The sequence below is a fragment of the Fukomys damarensis genome, unplaced genomic scaffold (genome assembly GCF_012274545.1).
Source record: "Fukomys damarensis isolate Sample0158 unplaced genomic scaffold, DMR_v1.0_HiC HiC_scaffold_17, whole genome shotgun sequence".
In the NCBI taxonomy this organism is placed as follows: Eukaryota; Metazoa; Chordata; class Mammalia; order Rodentia; family Bathyergidae; genus Fukomys; species Fukomys damarensis.
In genome coordinates, this window is record NW_022900929.1 from 81,594,391 (window position 1) to 81,607,985 (window position 13,595).

A 13,595-nucleotide genomic window follows, 5' to 3' on the forward strand; every position below is an offset into this window, starting at 1 on the left:
AGACTCCCGAGCCCAGCAGCCGCCCGGCCCTGCACGCAGACCGGCCTCCCAGCCTCAGCTGCAGGTCATGTGGCCACACGTGGTCAAGGGACGGCCGCAGCTCGGCCGGCCGCTCCTTAACCTCTTCCAGCACTGGATGCCACGCTCCCCGGCCAGGTCCGGAGACCCCGGCTCTTGCTGTCCTGAGCACCCTTCGGAGGGGCCCCAGAGTCAAGGCAGCTGCTTCCCAGGTGCCAGCCATCTGCAGTCCCTCCCGGCCGGAAGCGGGCCACTGTGCGCCCAGCTCGTCCCTCCCTCCTGGCAGCCCCTCAGCACTTCCGTCTGGCTGATTCCGATGAGCCATTGATTCGTTTCTGACCCCAAACTTGGCCCTTCCTCCACCCTCCGCAGCAGGTGTGAAACGCACCCCTCTGCCGGGTGCTGACGCCCACCCAGAGCGATCCTCAGCTCCCCGGGGCCTAAGGACAGTCAGAAGAGCACACGCGGCCCGGCCACAGCGCCCGAGAGCCCTGCCCAGAGCCCACCAAGTGGGGACGGCCACTCTTCACTGTGGGGCTGGTGACACCTGGGCCTGGCCTTGCCCAGAGCGGCCACACATGACGTCTGGTGTGTCTGGGTCGCCCTGGGGCTCATGAGCACCCCGAGGCAGGCAGGGGTCCTGTGATGTCTGCACCCCATCCCTGCCGGGACACTGGGACACAACTGCCCACCCCAGTCCGCCTCAACTGCTCACAGCCCCACTGTGCCTGAAGACCAACCTGGACCCCCACAAACTCACGGACGGCCTCAAGGACACCGCACAACTACAAAGCCTGGTGCATGTCATGTTGACTCAGATGTGTAGAGTAGACGTGATATATAAAGGGAAGAAAGGAGCCAGGCACAGTGGCACATGCCTGTAAGGGCATTCTGGGAGGCTGAGGCAGGAGGATCACCAAGTCTGAGCCCAAGCTGGGCAACTCCAAGACTGAGCAAAACCATGTCTCAAATTAAAATAAAAAATAAAAAGGGTTGGGAATGTAGTTCAGTGCAAAGGCTCTAGGCTTAATCCCAGTACTGCCAAAAAAAGAAAAATGCATTATCACAAAAAACTTGTGTATTTCTCTGTGTTGTCTCTCATCGATCTCCAGAATTTGGAGGATAATTCAGCGGGGAAATGAGGTGGTTTTTATTGCTTTGGCTGTTTGGGGTGCTGTTTGACTGTTGAGACAGGGTTTTGCTATGGAGTCCAGGCTGCAAAGGCAGTAACTTATCCCAGAACTGTCAGAGTCAACTTTCTCTAGTGGCAGGAGTGGAGTAAAGGCTCCAGTGACAGCTTCCCACCTTCCGTGGGCTGGAACCAAGGGAGTGTGGAATACAGCATGCAAGGAGCCAGAACCCTGGTCTCTAACAGCACCGGGAGAGCTCAGGGAGCAGGCATTCCTGGCTTGAGAGCCAGAGCCCGGTTTACCAGCGCAGTGAAGACCATCTGCGCACCCAGCGCTGTGCGTGGGGCCTGGTGGACACGGCTCCAGCCTCTGGATGCCAAGCTCACCCTGCCGTGCCGCCTCCCAGCCCCTCTGAAGCCACAACTGGGGGGATTTTGTGACTTTCCGACACAAACGGACGGGGACAAAGTCCAGGTGAGTGGAAGTGGCGGTGCCAGAGTGGGGAGGAGGAGACCAGAGGCTGCGAGCGAGCAGAGCGGGGAGCCGCGACTGGAGGGAGGGAGGGAGTGAGTACAGAACTGCAGGCCGGGTCCAGGCCCGGCTGGGACGAGCGACCACACGCGTGTCTCCCAGCGCACTGCAGAGGCCGGGCTCGTGCGGTGAGCCTGTCTATGTCCGGCCATGGCCTCGCCCGCCCCCCTAGTTGGACGCCTCCATCGCCCGTCCAAGGACACTCCAGTAACCAATCCTGTTAGGCCAAACATATCACTCCCCTTTGGCAATCCCTCTTTCAAAACTTTATAAACTGCTGCCGGAACTTATTAAAAGTAGAAGTGTTCCAGAAACCTCCCTGAGTCTGCTTGGCAATTCTGCACCTTGCCCTCACAGTCCGAGTCCCTGAATCTTTGTTCCACTAGCGGGCTTGTGGACAAAAACAGCACAGAACTCAGGCCCAGCTCCTGCTGCCAACCAGTGAATCTTCAGACTTCAAAGCAGACATGGTCTGAAAGTGAGGGCAGAGAAAGACCCCGCGCCAATGGGACAGAAAGGGAGCTGGCGAGCCACACCCAGGTCAGCATGGTCTTGAAGGCGAAGACAGTCCCAAAGCAAAGAAGGGTCAGATTAGACAGCGTGAGTGCAGCCAGCCCAGGACCCGGGTGTGAATGCAGACGCCAGCTCCCCAGCACCTGCACGAATGCAGCGGATATCACCCAAACTGCAGCAGCACAGTCACAGGGACTCGGGGGCCGGTCCTCCAAAGGGAACCTGGAAGGGCACATGGGTTTGGACGGACTGCGGGACACAGGGCCTAGCAGGCATGAGCAGAGCCTTCTCCAGGCACACAGCGCATTTCAGCAAAAGAACCGCCCTGGAATCATGCGCACTCCTTTCCAAAGCAGTGCTGTGAAACTCAAACTCCACACAGAAGCAAATGGAAGATCCATCAATAAGTGGAAATTGACACACTCCTCGACAACCATAGGCCAAAGAAAATCAAAGTGGAAATTTAAAATATCACAGGACCATGAAAATGGAAACAAAACCTACCAAAATGTATGGGACGTGGCAAAAGCAGCTTTAAAGGTAGAAACGTATAGTGACAAATGCTTACATCAAGGAAAAAAGAAACATCTCAAAGAAAACACCTTAACTCCATAACTCAAGGAGCTAGAAAAAATAAAAACAAAACTGTCCAAGTTAGAAGACAGGAAATAATAAAAGTTAGAGGAGAAATGAAGGAAACAGAGACTGGAAAAATAATAGAGAACACCTCAGTGAAACTAAGAGTTGTTTTTTAAAAAGGTAAACAGAAATGGCAAAACTTTACTTGGACTAAGAAAAAAGGACAGAAGACTCAAGCCAGTGGAGTCATCAATGAAAGAGGAGACGTCAGAAATACAAGAGACAGAAGGAGATGCTGTCATCAGTTCCATAGCCTACAAGAAGGGGACAAATAAGACTGTGACAGAAGAAAGCGAAAACCGGAGCAGCCTGAAAATTCAAAGCTTGAATCAGTAAACCACTCCGCAGGGAGAAGCCAGGAGGAGCGAGCTTGGCTGATGCGCGCCTCCCAAGACTCCCGAAGCTCTCGTGGCAAATCTTTCTCAAACTCCCCAAAGCAACGGCAGAGGATGGGACAGTGCCAGCCATTTCAGGGGGGTCAGCGCCATCTTTAGGACAGATAAGGACACAGAAAAGAATCCCAGGCCACACCCTGATGGACACAGACGCAGAGGCCTCAACAAAACACCAGGAAACCAGACTCCCTGCCCTCGAGGAGGAACTCGCCACGACTAAGTGGGATTCGTCCCTGGAATACGAGGATGGCTCCGCTTACACACAGCAGTAACATGATGATCACACTAACAAGATGGAAATTTAAAAGCACAAAGTCATCTCAATAGAGCAAGAAAAGGCTATTGACAGAGCTCAACACACATTCATTTTTAAAAAACCTCAACAAATGAGGCATAGAGAAGTTTCCTCTGATACAGAGAACTTTTATAAATAATCTAAAAACTTACAAAATGTTAGGAAAATGTAAAATGACTTTTGCCATCTCGAACAGCACTCTGCTTTGTTTAGGTCAAAATTAACAGACACTGGAGGCACTGACCATGAAGTGGGTCATCTGGCCTCGTCCCTGACCTTGACCACCGCTTCCTGTGCACTACAATAGAGAGCTAGAGGAATCTTAAGGTAAACTCCCCAACAGCCAAGAACTGTTACGTCCGGGTTAAAGCTAACTGTCTTGTGACCATGATGTGAGCTGTGAGAATGAAATGTGACCACCCAAATGAAGTTGAGGCTGTAAGCCCTGTAAAAGGAGAAGTTGTAACCCAGTGTGCCACTGATCCAAGGCACTGTTTATGTGTCATCGACCCTCGTCAAGGAGTAAATTTGTTATTTTCCTTCCATTCCGCTGCCTCCCTGTGTGTCAGAACATTCCAACATAGTAAAAGCCTTCTATGATAGGCCTGTAATTAACATCACAGTCATGGTGAAAAGTTGGAAACTTTTCTAGACTAGAGATAAAGCTAGAGTGACCATGCTGACCACTTCCTCGAATACAGTCTTGGACACTAGAGCCAGAGCGATGACACAAACAAAATAAAAGGCCCCTAATAAAAAAGTGGATTGTCACCATCATAGAAAACCCTAAAGGCCCTACAAAAAAGATTCAGAACTACTAAGTGATTTTAATAAAATTGCAGGACAAAAAGTCAACATACAAAAATCATTATACAATGAACTATCCAAAAGGGAAATTAAGACTACAATCCTATTTATAATAGTGTCAAAAAGAATAAAAACTAGCCAGGTGTGGTGACACGTGCCTGTTATCCAGCAGTCAGGAGGCTGAGGCAGGAGGAATGCTGTGAGTTTGAGGCCAGCTTGGATGGGCTACATAGCAAGACCCTATCCAGAAAGAGAGAGGGAAGAGGGGGAGGGAGAGAGAGAGAAAACAAAATATTTAGGTTTAAACTTAATCAAGGAAGTGAAAGATCCTGTACACTAAAGCATAAAATATTGATGAAAAAAACCTAGAAATAAGTAAACCGAAAGGTATCCCATATCTGTGGACTGGAAGAAGGGACACTGTTAAAAATATCCATACTACTCAAGGTGATCTACACAGTTAATGTAATTTCTTTCACAGAAGAAATCCTGCAATTCATGTGGCTCCATAAAAGATCCCAATGAAATTTTGAGCAAGAAGACCAAAGTGAAAGAAGGCATCGTACTTCTTCATCTGAGACTGTATCACAAACAACAGTAATTAAGACAGTGTGAGACAGAGTCATGGGAGACCCAAAACTGCTACTCTTCAGTGAGCGGCCAAGAGCACACCAAGAGGAGGGCAGTGCCTTATGCGACATGCACGTGATGAGAGAAAACTCCGGTGGATCACGACTTCACGGGGGCCTGCAAGACAGCCGGATGCCCGAGTGTGCGCGAAACTGCTCAGTGCAGGGAGATGACCAGGGGGCGCACATCCAGGCATGGCCAGCTACTGTCCCACACCCCGAGGAGGCCTCTGCTCCGTGAACCACGGAAGGAGAGCTCAGCGCTGCCAGGATCCGGAGACAGGGACGCTTGGACACTGGGGCGGGATTCAAACCGGTGCACCCACTGGAAAGCAGCACGGAGAATCATCAGATGCTAAAAGCAAATAGGGCAGGGCCCACCCACCGATCCTGCTGGTGGATATGCGTCCGGTGGGATCTCCATCGGAAGCTCAGAGCCCACCCCACGCCCACAGCTACGCTCCAGGAGGGCGCTATAGACGAGGTGGCCCTGGCGCTCGTGGCCGCCAAGACTCGGGAGCGGGAGGGACTCGGCCACGCACGGCTGCCTGGACCGAGGGACGGAGTACAGCAGGCAGACAAGGAGGAGGCTGTGGCCCCCGTGAGGACCAGAAGCTGTGGCGCTCACAGGACCAGGAGAGTGGTGGCTCTTGGTGAGGAGGGAAGGGGTGACAGGACAGGAGCCAGCTTCGTTCTGCAGGGTGAGCGGCTCTGAAGATGCAGCCGCAGCAGTGGCACAGGGGCCCACCGACTGTGGGAAGGCAGAGCCCACACCACAGGCTCCTGCCGCAAGGACAGAACCGCAGCAGGGCAGGAGGACATTCCGGGAGGTGATGGCTATGTCACCTCCAGGCTCGTTGAGTTGTACCTATGAAAAGCACGCAGCTTTTTACGTCAACCACATCGCAAAGTGGTTTTTCCATAGGTCAATAACGTGGGTTTTGGCCCACATTCGCAGTACAGTATGATGGCATTCATCGTGGGGTCGGTACATGTATACAACATTTCAACTCCCTCCCTCAAAGTGATTTCTTAAAATTAAGACATTATTGCTGGGCGTGGTACTGCACGTCAGTAATGCCAGCTACTCAAGAGGCTGAGTCGGAAGAATCACAAGTTCAAGGCCAGCTCGTGGGATGTGGGGAGTCCCTGTCTCAATATAAAGTAAAGGAAACTAGAAAGAGATATTATTCAGTGGGAACATGGAAGGGAGAGGGAAAGAGCGGAGGGACGGAGCAGGGGAGGGAGGGAGGAGTTTGGCCTCAGCCGGCCCTAGCCAGCCTGAGCAGCTTTGTCCCAGAGGGGAACTCGGGGCTGCGCAGCCTCCAGGCAGTGGGAAAATGGCAGGGATTCTGCCCTGTGGGGGACAAGGAGAAGGACCATCATCTAATTAAAACCGGGCAGCTCTGTGGGGAGGGAAGAACACAGAGCTGTGTTCTCCCTTCTGCACCCAGAAGATAGTTGAAGGCATTTGAGGCTGTGTCAGACCTGCTGGAACAGGCTCAGCACCCCAGCTGTGGCCATAGAGATGGGGTCCTCGAAGCCTTCCCGGCCACAAACCTAAGGCACTGCATGCAGGGTCCTGGCCGGGGACCCCGGCAGCATGGCCGGGCCTCCTGCCCCCAAGTGTGACCAGGAAAGGACGGCGTCCACCTCACAGGGCCGAGGGCTCAGCTGTGGGCTGGGAAGGCAAGATGTTTGCTGCGGTGAATTGTTTTTCTGTCTTTGTCTGCACTCTTTGTTTTGGGCACTAAGACATATTTTAAAATACAAGCCAGGCACACGGCACACACCTGTGAGCTCACACTCTGGGAGGCTGAAGCGGGAATATTGCCAGGTTTGAGCCCAGCCTGTTCAACTTAGTGAGTTAGCAAGTCCCTGTCTCAAAGCCTGGGTTCAATTCCCAGTACCACAGAAAATTAAAAATAACTAAATAGAGAGAAAAGACTGCCGGGCTCCATGGCGTGTCACACCACGTGCACTGCTGCAGTCGCTGGTTCTAGACCCAGGCACAGGACTGAACGTCTGTCGCACAGGAGACCTCGGGCCCGATGCCCGGCACTCACCTTCGACTCGGGGCCCACATCCTCCTCTGCGATGACGGCGGCACCGGATCAGCCCTGTGCTGCTCTCTACAGGGGTCAACTCTGCCCTGAAAGCTCAGGGCTTCGCCACGCTGTCACCAGCCGGTGGGGAGGGCGGAGTGCCGGAGAGGAGTCCAGCAGGCCGGCTCAGCGCAGGGCCCGAGACCTCCTCCTTCTCCCCGGTGTACCCACCCGTGCCTGCCAGGGCTGGAGCCTCAGAGCCCCCGGGCTCACACAGCTGCCCAAGGTGAACTCCCAGCACGAGGGAGGCTGGGCTTCCAGCTCCCACAGGAGGCTCCCGAGCGACACCCCAAGGAGACCGAATTCGACCCTCCAGCCCCACCAGGAATGGCAGGGCGGCTGTCCGGCAGGCACGACGGGGGCGCTGTCCAGTGGCGCCAAGTCAAGTCCCCACACCCCACGGGGCGTCACAGAGGAAGGCAGACGGCGGCGTTCCAGTCCCTCTCCATGCGGCCTCACCAGGACCGGGGTAACAGAGCCCAGGGTCTGGGGCGGCTGAGAACCCCATTTCTGCCAGTGCTGCTGGAGCACCCTGTCCAGGTCGTGGCACTCCACGCGACTCGGCATCCCTGGTCCACGTGGTCCATCTGACTGCCCCACAGGGATGCCTGCCGGCTGCCCGCTCAGACCTCGCAGGAGCGCCATACACCAGAGCCCCTGGCACCCAAGGCGGCTCCAGACTCAGTTTACCCTCCTGAGGCAGAGGCCGGCCTGCGGGTGCCTGCCTTCCCCACAGCGGCATTGGTCAAGGCCAGCTGCACACCCGAAACCTAGGGGACCCCAGGGGATACCTGCGCCACCATGGCCTGTGCTTCACCCAAGTCTGTGTGATCCACGCAGTAACCCCGGGGCTCCCTGCAGCCCTGTGCTCAGAGCAAAGGCCTCCCGTCCACTCCCTGTGGAGTCTGTGCATCCACCCGCCCGTCCTGACAGGAACAAGAGTCGTCCGCAGGGCAGCAGGACGCACCCGGCTCCGTGAGGAAACACGGATGGGCGCATCTGTCTGTGAAGGGCCCACCACCACCACTCCTGTCTGCACCCCCGTGCCCCGGGCTGCGTGCCAAGTGCTCCACAAAGTCCTGCCCCCGCCGAGACAGAGAGGGACACGGGACACAGAGACAGGAGGAGGGAACCAGCTTGGAACGCAGCAGAGAAGCCAGACAGCAGCGAGTGCCATGTCCACCATGCATGCGGCCGCCTCCTGGCCCCGAACTGTGACTGAGGTCCCACTGTGGGGGCCAGAAAGCGCCCTGCAGGCTTGCAGCATGGGGCGAAATCACTGTGGCTGCATCGCCACAAGGTCCTTGCTCGTCGTAGGATTGTCCTCCACTTGAGAGGGACTCAGGGAAGACAGTGGCCCTCAGGGAACGTTCCTCTAAGTCACTCCTGGGCAGGGATTTGGCCCAGTGGCAACACGCCTGCAATTCCCGGTACGGGGTGGGGGGTCCACCTCTGCCAGGTGTGGTGGAAGGCTGAAGCAGGAGGGTTCCAAGTTCAAACCCAGCCTGAGCAATTTAGCACTTGACAAAATCCTGTTTCAAAATTAAAAATACCATTTACAAAAGGGATAGGGGTGTAGCTGAGAGAAAAGGCCCTGGATTCAACCTCCAGTACCAAATAAATAAATAAGTGAAAATCACTTCCTTTGAGCAGTTGAAAGACACAGCTTCAGATTCCCAACCTCACAAGTGGCACCAGCAGGAGCAGCAGACTGGGGGCTCCGTGGGGGCCTCGGATGTGGGGGCCTCAGATGTGAGGGCCAGACCATGTGGCATGCGAGTCCCCAGGGCCTCACGGCAGAGGGCTCGGCTGAACCTGGTGACGCCCCGGCCCACAGCGAAGGGCATCGCCAAGGGAACCGCAGTCCTCTCTCCTCCGTACACCAGAACCGCCAGGCCCGTGCCCCTCAGTGGCCTGACTGGCTCCTGGGAATGATGAGGGCAGCTCTGCCGTGAGCCTCACCCCTGTGGTCAGCCAGAGCCAGACCCACTGCCAGGCCTCACTGGGGTCAGGGAGCCAGGAAGACAGCGGCGCTGAGGCCATTAGCCCAGGGCTGGTCCTGCGACTGGCAAACCTGCAGGGCCCACATGCACCCAGCTGGCACCTCTTTGGCCAGCTGGGGCAGGCACGGCTGAGCCCTACCGACCCCGACCCGCTGTGCAGCTTGCAAGGAAGAGACCTGGGCTCATCCGGGTGACACAGCTGGGTCAGCTGACAGCAGGGACAGCACCTCCCTCCCAGGCTGCCTGGCCGCCTGCCCTGTGGTCCCCTCCTGCAGTGGGCGGCTCGGAATGAATCCACAACACCAGCAAGTGACAGCAGACCCGGGCTGGGGGCCACACGTGGACCCTCAGGCAACAAAGCGAACACGAGACAAAGCCAGTCTCTGGCATTGCCCACACCAGGGCACTGCGTTGGTCAGTCTCCTGCTCCTATGCCATGTACAGGCGCCTGGCAGCCACCATGCAGAGGGTGAGCTCAGCAAACGACAGATTCCCCAGGCTCCCGTGAGAGATGGTCCTGCCCCGGAACAGGGCTTTCTGGGACCATCAGAGAACAAATGTGAATTCTCAAGGCTGCTTTCTTAAGGACACATAATTTCAGAACAACAATAAAACAGTGTTTAAAAAGATTACACCTGGTAGCCGGAATGTAGCTTAGTGGTAGAATGCTTGCTTAGCATGTGAAGGGCCCTTAAATAAAATGTTTAAAAGGACCAAGGCATGGTGACATATACTGTAATCCCAGCCTTCTTGGAGGCTGAGGCAGGAAGATCTCAAGTTTGAACCCAGCAAGGACAACTTAGCAATTAGTGAGACTCTTCTGAAATGGCCTGGAGGTGCAGCTCAATGTGAAGGTCCAAGTTCAATCCCCAGGATCACAAATGAATGACTAAGTAAATAAGCAGACACCTCTCCAACAGGCCTGACCACATGCCTGTCTGCTGCCCCGGCCTCAGCTTGACTCTGACAATGCAGAGGCTCCGTGGGAGCTCTGCACGCGTGGGTGTGGGAGGGAATCAGAACGATGCAGCCGTGGAACCGTTCATAAGATGAACCTCACAGTAAACCCGGAGGACGAGAAATACCAACAAGGCCCAAACAGGAAGGAAGCAGCCACAGCAGGAGGCTCTCGGGGCTCTCAGGGGTGCAGCTCGGGCAGCCAGGTGGGTGACAGCAGGCACAGGAGGCAGCACTCGCGCTCCAGAGCGAGGACCCGAGGGCCAGCGCCCAGAGTGGCACTGACTGCTCAGACCTCTGCCCTGGGGCCACCAGGGCACACACCCCGGCCACAGATCCAGGCTGGCAGGTCCAACACGCAGGCCAGCCTGCATTCTGCATAAATAGAGCAACCTAGTCTGTCCCAAACGTATGCATGTATACGGGGAAGGAACAAACGCACCTGTTCATCTGAAACGCAAATTTAACTTTCTGTTGTTAAACGTGGCAGCGCACCAGCCCACCACACAGGCCCAGGGCCACACAGAAGGACGGTCCGAGGCGAGCAGGACTGTCCCCTCCTTCTCAGTGAGGCCGCAGGCCTACCTGGCTGGAAGTGGGACTGGGCGTCACCAGCTCCCCGTGAGGACAGAGGCCAGCGCAGCACCCACTCCCCTCACCTGCAGACATGAAGCCAGCCGCAGACCCTCTGTCCCCAGCGCCAGCGCAGAGCGCGAGTCTGCAAGGAGTCAGCAGAGGAAGCGACGCCTGAGCTCCATTTCCTGCCAGGGCGGGGAGCAGACACGGGCGCAGCAAACCTGGGCGGGCCGGGGCCGGTGGGAGGAAGGAAGCGGCCCCCAGCCTGCCGTCCGGCATAGGCAGGGGCAGCAGAGCCCTGCAGACAGACCCCACTTGCACAGAGACGGCCAGCAGGCAGACACAGCGGGACATTGGTGCCCACGTCCTTGCCAGGCCACCGTCCTCAGAGACCCTCATGGACACCGTGTGGGTCTGTGCACTGTGTCCAGCAAGTCTACTGAACACTTGGCTTTTGTCTGAGGCATCTCCTTAAATAAGACTCACAAGTAAGCTGAAGCTTGTTCTGTTTCTGGGCTATTACAACTAGACACAGAAAAGGTTATAGTATCAGGTGGTTACCTAATGAAACACCAAGAATTGGCAATTTCTGTTAGAAGCCACAGCAAGATTAATTGACTATATGCCAAACATTCAAGAAGATAATTTCCAGCAGGCTGTGGTGGAGCAAGCCTGTAATACCAGTCCTCTGGGAGGCTGAGGTAGGATTCCAAGTTTGAGCCCAGTATGGGCAACTTGGACCCTGTCTCAAAATTTTAAAACATTAGTAATAATTAAATAAGAGCTGGGGACATAGCTCCGTACAAAGGCTCTACATTCAATTCCAGTACTATAAAAAATACATATATTTTTTAAATTCTATTTTCTCAAATTTCCAAGCAACTCCACTCTCCTAAGAACAGCGCAAGAGGCAAAAACACAGGAGTACTGAGTACACTGCTGGCCCTCCCAGCTGTATTTCGGGAGAGGCTGGAAGCCCTCACCCTACTGTCTGCTGAACCGCTCTCTTTCCGAAGAGGACGCGGCTGACAGAGGAGCAGTGGAAGGTGCTGGTCATCTGCAGACACTCCAGGAGGGGAGAGGAAGCAGCAGGCTGAGCCCTTTGTCCACTATTCACCAGACACAGGGCTCCTGGTGCTTGTCACACCTCAGAGGCCACACGGGGAGCTGTGGACGCCACAGGAGCAAGACAGGGCCTGAGTCCAGGAAGCCTGGTGGCCTGGGGTGGCAGTGTCCTGCCAAGGTGACCACGCAAGCTCCAGGGGCCACGAGGGGAGGGGAGGGGGAAGGGCACGGCCAGAGGGGAATCAAAGAGGTCTGGAAATCACCCTTGAGCAGAGGGGAGCTAGGACAGTGAGAGAGAAAGAGGGGACCAGAGGTGACTCAGGCTCAGCCTGCAGAGTGACCCCGACATTCACTGTGAGGGGCTGAGGGGAGAGCAGGCTTCGGGAAGAAAAGCCAACAGTCTGGTTCCCAGAGATCCTGACATCTCCTCTAAAACCAAGGCAACAGAAACGGAGATGCTGATTTTAAATTTCACAGGGACGGGGACCCAGAACGGCCAGAGGCCACCTTGAGAAAGAGCACACATCTGGGCCTCTGGCACAGCCGGCAGAGAGCCAGAGAGCCGGGATGAGGTAACAGTTCTCACCCACTTCACACAACACAGGACACTGAGGGGCCCCTCGCAGAGAGGAGGCCGGGAGCTGGGACCAAAGGCCCTCAGTGTCACAAGGAAACGGGGTCGACCTTCAGGCGCTTGGACTTGACATCAAACAGAAGCAACAAAGAAGTCAATTAATTATGCTGTATCAAAATTTAAGTGAAGGCAGACCGCGGAGAGGAAGGAAAGCAGGGGGGCGGGAGGGAGGGAACGAAAACAAAGCCAGAACACAGACGAGGCACCTCGCCAGCGCCCACTCACTTCCTTGCTCTCTCACGCCCTTCCCAGGCGTTGTCCAAAAGCACGTTTTTAAGAAGTAATTACAAAAGCTTCCTGGACAGCTAGATGCGGGTCTGCACCTGACAGGCAGCTGATGTGGGAGCCGCCGCGGGGGAACCGCAGGGGCCACGCACAGGAGGCCGCATGGCTCCTCCCATGCCCACACCGCACCTCCTCTGGGTCGGTGCCCTGTGGCAGAGCTGGGGCCCGGCGGTGCTCAGGAGCCCGCTGCCTCCAGCCCCAGGCAGGCGGGAAGGGAGCAGTGTCTGCAGGGTAAACGTCCTGGTCCTCTGCAGGGCAGGAAGCAGGCAATAATCTCATGGGAAACAAAGGGGAGTCCAGGCCCTCCCATGGTGCGCCTCAGTGGAAGGGCCTCTCCCGGCCTGGCAGCCTCACCTGCTCCTTGGGTCCCGCTGCACCGCCACCGTCACCAAGGGCAGACAGACCTCGCTGTCACCTCAGCACCGGCCCCGCCTCCGCGGAGGGGACACGTGGGGCTGCCCCAGGCTTCTCCTCCGCCCTCTGGACGGCAGCGACTACAGGCGTCATCCAGGCTGTTTGGTAAGCAGAGGGCCCCGCCGGCGGTCAAGGGTCCCAGCAAGGACCGGGGATGTGGGTGACATTGTGGCAGGAAAACAGGAGGAAGAGATAGTGCTGCACACAGCCTGGAGCAGAGGACGGCGCCGGGCTTTCTGAGAAAGGGAAGAAGGGAAACACTTCTGGAGCCGTGCAGTGTGCAGGACGGGGCTTACCCTGGGCCAGGGGACCTGGGCTCGGACAGTGGCCCGGAGCCACCCTGGCCCTGGGCTCCTACGGGGAACAGGGGCACCCAGCACCACCTCTAACTGCCACTGCCTCCTGTCCACCTGTCCACTCCGGCACCCGTCCAGCTGCCCTGCACGTCACCCTCCATTATGCAGCCACCCCCGTGCCCAGCGTCTCACATTTGTCCAGGCTACAAAGCCACACAGGACGACCCACAGAAAGTCACGGGTTGGATCAGAAGGGGCTGTGGGTGACGCTGTCCTCACTGAAGAGAAGGACTGCAGGGGCCA

At 56.2% G+C, this 13,595-nt stretch overlaps 1 protein-coding gene across 4 annotated transcripts in view; it reads right to left on the reverse strand.

Moving 5' to 3' along the window:
* Nucleotides 1-13,004, reverse strand: part of Rab27a (RAB27A, member RAS oncogene family) — a 38,359-nt gene extending 25,355 nt beyond the window's left edge. Inside the window, exon 1 of one of the 4 annotated variants that reach the window (XM_010609046.3) lies at nucleotides 12,937-13,004. The gene's annotated coding sequence lies outside the window, so the exon portion shown is untranslated. Of the gene's footprint in view, nucleotides 1-10,464; nucleotides 10,654-10,681; nucleotides 10,790-12,522; nucleotides 12,686-12,936 lie in introns of those variants that run through there. The other 3 variants (XM_010609049.3, XM_033765261.1, XM_033765262.1) reach the window with 3 other exon arrangements.
* Between the last annotated feature and the right edge of the window lie 591 nt (nucleotides 13,005-13,595).